General features: G+C 35.1%; 1 pseudogene; it reads right to left on the bottom strand.

Moving 5' to 3' along the window:
- Positions 1 to 4,721: 4,721 nt before the first annotated feature.
- LOC104120877 (small ribosomal subunit protein uS15-like) lies at positions 4,722 to 5,743 on the bottom strand (annotated as a pseudogene).
- Between the last annotated feature and the right edge of the window lie 6,229 nt (positions 5,744 to 11,972).

Below are 11,972 nucleotides of genomic sequence, written 5' to 3'. Positions count from 1 at the left end.
CACCATAAGTATCACTAGAACCTGACAACTATTTCATGTAGCAAGTAAACAATTTCTTGGATAGGAAAAAAAAAAGATATATATATATATATATATATTGATGGATAAATGAGGTCCGAGAATAATGTAAGTCCCCATTTAAGTGCCCTGCATTCTATTGTTAAGACAAAAACTGAAACTTCGAGAAATTTAAGAAAATGTTGATTTACAATTCAAGACTACAAATTTCAACTCCCCTTCGTATGTACTTCCTATAACACAACATTGAGAAGAGATATTGGTAAGTGTATGGAAATTACATTTGCTTCAAGAGAGTGACATAATTTCGACACTAGCTCATTATACTGGGTTGTTGTTGTAACTCATTAATTAGCAGAGAATCAAGGAAGCTTATATTGCTCATTAATCCAACATATGCCTTGTTAAAGTGGGCTCAATCATGAATCAACCACTTCAGCATTAGCTCTATTTGACTAATAATAATAAGATTATTTGACTAATAATAATATGATTATTTGACTTATAATGATATAGAATAGTAGTAAACTTGAATACACATCAAACAAAGACTACAGCACACCATCAAATCTAATCAAATTTTGATTCTTCACTTAAAATTGGTAGATAAAAAAATTAAACTACTAAACTATACAGAGTTTAAGAAAAGAATAAACACTAGAAACGCTTCTTCGACTTGGCTTTTTCGATCTCTTCACGTAATTCTTTTTCCCATATTTGTTTTTTCTTGTTGATTTGTTGTTCATCAAATTCTTCACCCATCAGCATTAAAATTTCTCTTTCTGTTTCCCGATCGAAACTCTCTTTTATGTTTTTTCTTTGGACTTGTAACATCAACTTGGCTTGTTTTATTTCTTCACACAATTCCTTTTTCCATATCTCCTTTTTCTTGAAATTACTCTGCTGGGAGCAAGCCATTGGAGAATGAAAACTTTGGGCAAAGAAAAATATATAGAGAGAGAGAATGAGAGAACCGAGGAGCAACTTTAGGTAGAGAAAGAAAAATATATAGAGAATGAGAGAATAGTAATACTGGGGAGTAACTTTGGGCAGAGAAAGAAAAATATATATAGACAATGCTTTCCATGATTTGACATGCTTTCCTATTCCTATCATCTATAGGAAAGGAAATTTTGATTCAGTGTTTTTATTTCCTATTTCGTATAGGAAAGCTGAAGATCTTACCTTGTTTGACACGCTTTCCTATTCCTCTCATCTATAGGAAAGGAAATTTTGATTCCTATTTCGTATAGGAAAGCTGAAGGCAATGACGCGTCGGAAATTTGTTTAACCAAAATTGTTACAATTTTATGTTTAATTTTGTGTCAAATCACAAGAGATCTTAATTTTCACATGTAAGAAATCTAAAAATTAAATACAAGAATCTTTGCTCAGCCATTTTTTTCTAATCAAAGTATCACTATACCAGAAAATATCACCATAAGTATAACTAGAAAAATAATTAAGAAAAAATGGACCTGACAACTCTTCCAATACATAAAGAAGACTTGAACTGGTTAGTCAATTTCCCAAAAAGCTAATACATCCCATGTCTCTGTCTACTCGTTGTGGTAGACTCACTGCATATAAGAAACATTCACAATCAGCAACGGTAACCAGGAATTACATTTTGCATGATCAGTTGGGCTACTGGAACCACGTAGTAAGTATAGGCTTTCTTGGATAGGAAAAAAGAAATGTAACAACGAAGAGGTTTTAACCCAAGCCCAAATCTAACACATTGGCTAACTGGTTCTAGGATGGAACTCTCAGGTGCATCATAATCAACATAAACCTATTACCAACATGTCAAAAATGTAAATGATTGAAAGGTCTTCATTTGGTGACAGAAACATCAAGACTAACATCTCAGCTCGATCCCTTAAAAGAATCTCTACCAAGTGGGAGAAAACTAAGAGGTACTCCGTATTTTTGGGAAATTGTAAGGCAACTAAGAAAGCAGTGTTTCAGCTTAATTCTTCAAAAAGAAAAACCTTACCAAGTGGAACAAAATATGCATCAAAACTAGCCACTCATTTTAGGGGCCAGTTACACAAACACTCAGAAAGGGAATTCAAAAAGATGGTAAACTTCAAAAAATGTGGAGTGCTATCTTTCTTATCAAACTATGCGCCATAGCTAGCCACTCATAATTTAGGGCCAGTTAAAACACTCAGAAAGGTAATTCAGAAAGATAGCATACTTTAAATAATGTAGAGTATTATCTTCCGTATCAATTCCTTTTCTATCCTTACGATTCACTCAAACAAATCAACCCCTTAGTCAAATCACAAACATAAGCAACAAAGAATCAATGGCACATAACCACAAAAGTTGTGCAGGAAAACTTTTCCAGTCTTCACTATAACCTAAAATAAAAGGATACATATAATAAGGAATACTATTTCTGAAATTACAGACCTCCAGAGGCCACTAGATGAAGTATAAAGTAAAACAGACGCGGTTATTAGTCTAGAAATTTTGCATCCAGAATGTCCATAATGAATTTTTACGCTCATTAATACCCTTTTGGAGTAAGAGGCGAGAGTGGGTCAAAGTTTCCAATTTTACCGTCTTATGGTCATATCACCTAAAAAGTAAAAAGTATATGTAAGCTATATTAGGTCCAGCTAAAACGTGACCAAAACTTCTTTTAACTTCTATTTTTCATGTCACTACTTACACTATATTTCATGCGATATGTGCTAACTCTATTATTTCACACTACCTACGGGTGCGATGATTAAAATACTCGCTTGAGTTTTTTTTTAATTAAAAAAATTGACTAACAAGTTATTTATCTTAAGGAAATAACCCTCTTCTAGAATTAAAGTAAGTATATAAGAGATTACTAATATTTAAGAATAATCTAAAACTAAATTCAAAAAGTTGTTTAAACTTTTGAAAAAAACCCAAAAAACCTTAATTTACAAAAGGTCCCATAATAGGGAGCGACAAAATTAGCCCATAGAAAAATGACCCGCCAACCCGCCCCAGTTTGAATGGGTTATTGACCCGCACATTTATTAACTCAGCTCATTCTGACCCACCCAATTCAGCACATCTAAAAGTTGGCTGATTTTTAGCCCCCTATGAGTAACCTTGTCAAAATATTTTAAAACTAACTTTTTTTTTTTGATATGTTATATATAGCCTAAAGAGAAAAAGAGTTATATTTGATAATTAAACAATTTATAAGAAAACAAATGGAGTATATTAATTAAAACTTGGTAAGAGTTGGGTTGATTAGGTTATGACCCATTGTTTAACTCATCTTGACTTGGCCTATCTAAGCTCAAATAACTTTTGGATGGGTCTTCGAACTGCCCATTTATCAACGCATTTTGATGCGCTCAAAATCAGCCTAATATGCCCATTTGACACCCCTATCCCACAAGATAAACCAATACCAATCTCCAGTTCCCTCCCGCCACCAACTCTGCCGAACCCTAGCCTCCTCTTCATCTCTCTCTAAGCTTATTTTTATTCAACTTCTCCTAACCCTAATCCAAACTCATATCAAAATCCTAATCCAGCTGCGACTCCTTGTAGGAGAGTCCAAAAAGCTTAATGGCTCCTCGTCTTCTTCGATTCTAGTTTTCCAAGCGACAGTGGAATCAGATTTTGTAGTTGTGAAAAAAAAAGGACTTCAAATCAGAATATCCTTTTGAATTTAAAGGATTTCCAGTTAGTGCAAAGGAACTCTTTAGACTTTTTTTCTACAAAAACTAGTTTTGGTTGAATTTATATTAAAGCCTAGAAATCTTCCATATAATGTTGTTAGTTTGTTCCTCTATTTGCCTTATTGATCCAACGACTTTATTTGTCAGGGATGAACCAAGGCAAAAACTTTATTTACGCCTCACATAATTGACACAAGTTGAGTGAGGCTTTTTTTTGTTTAAAAAATTGGTGGACCTAGAGTTTGTGCACCCAAAAGTGTACAGTTTGGTCTATTAATTTGTGAAACAAAAAGTCTCACACAATTTGTGTCAGTTGTGTGAAACACAAAATAAAGTTTATCCATTTGAGGGAATTATTCATGTTATTTCCCTCGGTAGATCCATCGACCCTCATAATCGATGGATCAATGGCCAATGAATAGAAGGAATTGATCAGCAATGGCGTATATTTGCTTGGGTCAAATGTATTTGTGCTTGGTTTAGATGTGATCAGCAGAGATCCTTATTGAGGAGGGAAAATAGCATTCTCTACTCTTTCGATCCATTTCTTTTGTTACTATGCACTATTTTATCTTTTTTTCCTTGTTTATTTTATTTCATTTATAAAAGTAGACAAATGGGCCCACCATCCATGTGTCAAAAATAGAATGAACCCTATCACACCTTTTGTGGGTTGAGACTCACTCAGAATAAAAAATTTCCTTTTGTGTGATCTAAATATTTCATCATTTTTGTACTATTTTCTTGATGTTGCAGCCGTTCATGTGCTGGTTTGACCACATATGAGGTGAAATATACTGCAAGTGGTAATGCAAAAAAGTAGTGATGTGAAAAAATAGAGTTAAAAGAAAGCTATAGTCAATTCTAGTGGCGTCACCATAGTATAGGAACATTTTTGTTTATAGCACTTTTTAACTTTTTAAGCGATTTGACAATAAGAGATAGAAATTTAAAACTTTGACTTGCTCACTCGCTCTCTCCACAAAAGGGTATAATGGATATAAATAATTATTCTGGATATTTTGGACACAAATTTTTTAGACATATAGCTTTTTCCAAGTAAAATTGTTAAGAGACGGAGAGAGAAAATGACTTACTATTTCCAGACTGGTGGAAGCTTCTTAGCCTTCTTGTAATAGCGAGCCAAACGGTGAATCCTACTCTCCACCAAAATCAAGCGGAACTTCGAATCCTTGTCCTTCCTGTTCCTCTCCAAATGCTTCTTAATGGCTACTGCCTTCTTAATTAGGTGGTATAGATCCTCTGGAATCTCGGGAGCAAGCCCTATCCAATTGCCCAAAATATTTCACATGTTATATCAATCAACTGTAACTTGATTCCAAGCTGGTTAGAGCTGTCAATATGAGCTATTTATATATTTCACTCCATTGGGGCACATTTTGTTCAAATCGAGAAGTAGTAATCGCATATTAGATTTTATGCACACATATACCACTCTATTGGGGCACATTTTGTCCAAATAGATAATTAATTGATATGGTAAACCAGATTTTACCGAAATGTAATTGCAGTTGAATTTCTTGCAGCATTAATAATTTGAAAAGAATATAAATATAAAAGGTAATACCGTGAGCTTTAAGGATACAAAATCTTGCTACCGGTGACACTCTAATTCCGTGAGAATCACGAAGGATCACACCAATTTGTGAAGGTGTCAATCCTTTTTTTTTGCAAACTTGCAGATATTTTCCTCAACCTAAAAATTAATGGAAACATAAGCATATATGAATCTTAATATACTTACTTGTTTCTATATTTTAAAAAAAGTAGATAAATTACATCTGGAGCGGAGATCTTAAGCCAACTGGGAGGAGTTCTCTTGTAAGGAAGAGCTGAAGCTGATATACCTTTACTGAAAAAATTAGAGTGATTCTTTAAGTAGAAATATGGAGAAATTGAGGAAGAATGGCAAAAGAAATGAACCCGCGACTGTGCATACGACCCATGGTGAAGATGAGACTGAATTGTAGCTTCAGTTTGAAGGGAGTTAACAAACCCTAGGTTCCACTATAGTTAACTAGGGTTTATGAAAGTAGAGGATATTTTGTTCCAAGGGATTGGGCCAGAAATCCTGGGTCCAGTTTTTGACCCATCCAAAACATATCCCAACATTTGCACAAATAGCACAGTTTTGCGCCGTTATTTAAGGAATTTGTGCAAATATATATAACCTTTCTAAGTTTGACGGAAAAAGATTTCGCCTTGTATACCCTCCTTTTTCCTCCTCCTTTAACTCCCATTAATCATTGCTCGATAAGGCATTATTGCCCATTAATATCTTCTTCTTTTTTTCTGTGGTAAAAACAGATACTACTTATTACTTGAAGTACTAAAATAGTTACAAACCAACCATATTTGTAGTGTTTCCCAGTGGCCAGCGTTGTTGGTTAAAGTATCATTAATATTACATACTACATTTTTTCTACTAAATGTAGTTCTTAGGATGTCTCTCCATATTGTATTATTAGCAAATACCGGAGAAACTATCAAAATTCATGTCTTGTCAAAAGCTTCTTCTTTGCGTCTTCTTTAGCTAGAAAGTCTGCCACCTGGTTCTGCTCCATGAAGTTATGGTTGATAACTGGATTCCTAATCGAGCCATCAATGGCATGCATTCAGTTATAATAGGGCTATAGGGCAAATGACCAGCATGTAACATCTTAATTACTTTCATTGAAGATCAGAGGAGTCAGTTTTTGTTCCATGGCCATTCTAAAGGCTTTGAAATAAAGCATTTAATTCAACCAGATTATTAGTGATATTAGGAAAGCCTTTCATGAAGCCAACAACCTTGTCGCCCCGTAGTTCCTAATAACTCCCCATATACCCCTTGTTCCTGGTTCCCAAAAGAGGAGCCATCATTATTGAGCTTGTATGCACCTATGTCAGGGGTTCCCACTTTACTTGGACGGTAGTCCATTGCCTTTGCGAATTGTTATTTGCCACATAGTGATATTCCATTGCTGCAATCACATTATGGACTGATGTGGTCCTTTTTGTTGTTGAACACATTATTATTCCATGTTAGCCCATTAATATTTTTTAGTTATCATTATTTATTCCAACTTCTTTTTTCTTAATTTGACCCAAAACACGAATTTATTTCAATACTATTCTCGAACACTCTTATATTATATAAGTACTTTTCTTAAAAGTCGTCTATTATCATTGCTTGTGTCCCGCTTAGTTAAGCTTGAACATACTTGATGACTTGATGTTAGTTATCAAGCAATTGCTAACAAATCATTATCGAACAAATTTGGTTGCAGTCTTTCCTATTTGTATTTCTTGTAGGATGTGAATAATTCTCAGGCTTAGACATTTCATCTCGAAGTTACAAACTTTAGAAATACGTGCCTAACGATTGGAGATTGTCGAGCTAAGCTTCGCACCTAAATGTTTGAAGTTCGGACCGCACATGTAATGTAGACTTGAAGCCAGGCTTGACATCCCCAACTTTAGAACCGTAATTTTCAACTTCAATCTCCCAACTTCAGACCCGCAATTTTCAACTTCAATCTCGTGAGCCTGAAGTTAATTCCAAGGAAATTAAACTTAAAAAAGTTTAGAAACTTCGGGTATAGTGTTGGAATTTTAAGCTTGTGTAGCTTAAAGAGAGTGAATGAGAAATGGAGGGAAAATGAAATATTTGAGTTTCCCTTGGCAAAGGGACATTGTCCCATATCGGAGGAATAAAAGGCTTTTGATGGATATATATATAATTGTTCTTCTTCTAGCTCTTAAAGAGTTAAGAAAAAGGCAAGTCTCGCGCCGTCGTCGTCGTCGCTTGGCTTCGGATTGATTAATCTCTTTGGATCAAATTCCTTTCAATTATTTAATTAATTAAATAATTAACGAAAAATTCAATCCAGAATAACCCATGACCCGCGACCCGGTTCAGTCAGGCCCATTTTCTTTCCCGCAATATTTCAAATAACCCTTTTCCAATAGCCATGGCTATTTCTGAAATATTACAAACCTTTTCAGAAACAATGCCAGCAACTCTATAAATAGAGTTTGAATCCCAGAATCTTTCCTTACGAAATTTTCTGAGCTTCTTCTTCTTCTTCTGCACAATTAATTCCAGTGTGTTTTACAACCTTCGAGTGGCTCGTTGTTTACCGGCGTTTTGGTACCAACACTCCGGTGAGTTAAATCGTTCTATCTTGGGAGAATATATTCCAGCACCTCGGGTACTTGGGGGGAATAATTTCCTTAAGGACACACTCTGTATTCAGTGGGCTCGGTTTATTCCTATACTGTTTTTTATTTTCAAGAATCTATTTCGTTAAACAAGTATTACTAACTTTCTGTTTTATTTTTCCAGAAAGTTTAATTGTTTATTACAGCATTATAGAATTATAACATTCTTAAGGAAATTAGTTTTTTTTTTATATTTTGTATTTTGTTTGTGGAGATTAAAACTTGTGTGATTTTCTACTCCTTCTGAATTTTACTATTCTGATTTGAAGATATAAAAAACTTCATCAGAGTATTGAAATTCATAAAACGATTTGAAGAACATAAAAACTTCATCGTTTTTTTCTGTGAAACAGTATATAAAAACTTCGGTTTTATTTATTATACATATTGTTTTTGTTAATAACAGTATTGTTTACTGTTCTGATTTGCCATTAATTGAACTCTTATGTTGTTTACAGTGAGAAATGGCAATTGATAACGAAAATTCTTCTGTGACTATTGCGGCAACGACGATAGCCTCGTCAAGCCGGACTGTTGTTCCACCGGCAGAGAAATCGGGGAAAATTTCCGGAGTCAACTTCAAAGGATGGCAGCAAAGGGTGTTCTTCTGGCTTACCACACTTGGTATGCAGAAATTCACTAGTGAAGAACCTCCAGTGCCTGCTGCGGACATGCCGGACAAAGAGAAATTCATGATTGTTGAGGCGTGGAAGCAGGCAGATTTTCTTTGCAAAGGTTATATCTTAAGCGCTTTAGAGGATGACTTGTACAATGTGTACAGTGCGATGAATACTTCGAAAGAATTATGGGACGCACTTGAGAAGAAGTACAAGACTGAAGATGCATGCTTGAAGAAGTTCGTGGTTGCCAAATTTCTAGACTATAAAATGATAGACAGTAAAACTGTTGGAATCCAAGTTCAGGAGCTTCAACTTATTTTTCATGACCTTATTGCTGAAGGTATGGTCGTGAATGAAGCATTTCAAGTGGCTGCAATGATTGAAAAATTGCCTCCTTCGTGGAGAGATTTCAAGAACTATCTTAAGCACAAGCGCAAAGAAATGAAGTTGGAAGATCTTGTGATTCGTCTCAAGATTGAGGAAGACAACAAAACAGCCGAGAAGAAGTCTCGTGGAAATTCAACGATCATGGGAGCTAATATCGTTGAGGAGACTGCTCCAAAAAGTAAGAAGAGAAAGAGGTCTTCTGGACAGACTAAGGAGCAGAACAAAAAGAAATTCAAGGGCAGCTGCTACAATTGTGGAAAAACAGGTCACAAAGCCCATGATTGTCGTCTCCCGAACAAGTATAAGAATAAGGGACATGCCAACATAGTGGAGAAGAATGATGACATTGATGATCTGTGTGCAATGCTTTCGGAATGCAACCTAGTTGGAAATCTGAAGGAGTGGTGGATTGACTCTGGAGCCACTCGACATGTTTGTGCTGTGCATTTGCAACTTACTCTACTGCCGGTCCCGAAGAAGAGCTTTCCATGGGAAATACTGCAACAACCAAGATTGAAGGTTCTGGGAAGATATTCCTGAATATGACTTCCGGCAAGGTGTTAACGCTCAACAACGTTCTTTATGTTCCTGCTATTAGGAAGAATTTAGTTTCTACTTCTTTGCTTGTTAACAACGGATTCAAATGTATATTTGTTTCTGATAAAGTTGTTATAAGCAAAAATGAAATGTATGTTGGAAAGGGCTACCTCACAGAGGGGCTCTTCAAACTAAATGTAATGGTTGTTGACAGTATGAATAAAATTGCAGCTTCTTCTTATTTATTGGAGTCAAATAATTTATGGCATATTCGTTTAGGACATGTCAATTACAAAACCTTGCGAAAGTTAATTTATTTAGAAGTGTTGCCTAAATTCGAGTGTAATAAATCAAAATATCAAATATGTGTTGAGTCTAAGTTTGTAAAACATCATTATAAGTCTATTGAAAGGAATTCAAATACTTTAGACTTAATTCATACTGACATTTGTGATATGAAGTCGACACCATCTCGAGGTGGGAAAAAGTATTTTATTACTTTTATTGACGACTGCACTTGATATTGTTATGTTTATTTGCTTACTAGTAAGGATGAAACATTTAAGCAATACAAGAATGAAGTGGAGAATCAATTGAATAAAAAGATCAAAATGATTAGAAGTGATAGGAGTGGAGAATATGAATTTTCATTTGCAGAAATATGTTCGGAATATGGAATTATCCATCAAACTACTGCACCTTACACACCTCAATCTAATGAAATTGCGGAAAGGAAATATCGGACATTAAAGGAAATGATGAATTCTTTATTAATAAGTTCCGGATTACCGCAGAGTTTGTGGGGCGAAGCTATCGTTACAGCTAACCGAATACTCAACAGAGTACCCCACAATAAAACACAATCTATTCCATATGAAAAATGGAAAGGAAAAAAAAACTCAACTTGAAATATTTCAAAGTGTAAGGGTGTCTAGAAAAGGTACAAGTTCCTTTACCTAAAAGGGAAATCGGACCAAAATCCATTGATTGCATTTTCATTGGATATGCTACAAACAGTAAAGCATGTCGGTTTTTGGTTCATAAATTCGATAATCCCGAAATTCACGTTAATACGGTAATGAAATCAGATAATTTTGAATTCTTTGAAAGCATCTATCCGTATAAAACTCAATGTGAGTCATTAAGTGAAAGACCTAAATGACCTCGGGAAGAACCAAAGGAAAATACTCCAAGTATAGAAGATCCAAGGCGTAGCAAACGTCAAAGAACATCTATTTCCTTTGGACCAGATTTTGTGACATTCTTGCTTGATATGAGCCTCAAACTTTTAAAGCAGCTATGGCATCTTCTGATTCAGTATTTTAGAAAGAGGCAGTCAATAGTGAGATTCAATCAATTTTGGATAACCATACATGGGAATTGGTAGATCTTCCTCCGGGAAATAAGCCTTTAGGTTCGAAATGGATCTTTAAACGGAAAGTGAAAGCTGATGGCACTATTGATTACTTTGACACTTACTCGCCAGTAACGAGGATAACATCTATTAGGGTGTTAGTGGCACTAGCGGCCGTGTATGGTCTTGAAATCCATCAAATGGATGTTAAAACAACTTTCTTAAATGGAGAATTAGAGAAAGAGATTTACATGGAACAACCTGAGGTTTTTGTGGTAACTGGTATAGAAAAGAAAGTGTGCAAACTTGTTAAGTCGTTTTATGGACTTAAACAAGCACCCAGACAATGGCATGCCAAATTTGACCAAACAATATTGGCAAGTGGGTTTAAAATCAACGAGTGCGACAAATGTGTTTACATTAAAAATACTCCCGGGTCATGAAGTCATTGTTTGTTTATATGTTGATGACATGTTGATAATGAGCAAAAACAATGGCAGATATAAATGCTACTAAGCGCATGTTGGCTAGCAAATTCGATATGAAAGACTTAGGAGTTGCTGATGTGATCTTAGGAATCAGAATTCACAAGACTCCACAAAGGGCTAGCATTATCACAGTTTCACTACATTGAAAATATACTTGACAAGTTCAAGTATTTGGATTTCAAAATTGCCAAGACTCCAATTGACGTGAGTTATGCACTTCAAAAGAATGAAGGTGAAAGTGACTCACAACTGGATTATGCAAGAGTATTGGAAAGTATGATTTATATCATGAATTGTACACGACCAGATATAGCATGTGCTATTAGTAAACTGAGTCGATTTACAAGTAATCCCAATCACATACATTGGATGGCAATGAAACGAGTTTTGGGGTATCTCAAACATACCCAAAATTACACTTTGCATTATAACAAATATCCCTCCGTGATCGAGGGATATAGCGATGCAAATTGAATCACTGGATCATCTGAAGTTAAATCCACGAGTGGATATATTTTCACAATTGGGGGTGGAGCAATGTCTTAGAAATCATCCAAACAAACGTGAATCGCCCGTTCTACAATGGAATCTGAATTCATAGCTTTAGATAAGGCCGGTGAAGAAGCTGAATGGCTCCGGAATTTCTTGGAAGATATTCCAT

Source organism: Nicotiana tomentosiformis, chromosome 11 (genome assembly GCF_000390325.3).
Source record: "Nicotiana tomentosiformis chromosome 11, ASM39032v3, whole genome shotgun sequence".
In the NCBI taxonomy this organism is placed as follows: Eukaryota; Viridiplantae; Streptophyta; class Magnoliopsida; order Solanales; family Solanaceae; genus Nicotiana; species Nicotiana tomentosiformis.
The sequence above is the reverse complement of the archived record's forward strand: the minus strand, read 5'-3'. Positions and strand labels throughout refer to the sequence as shown.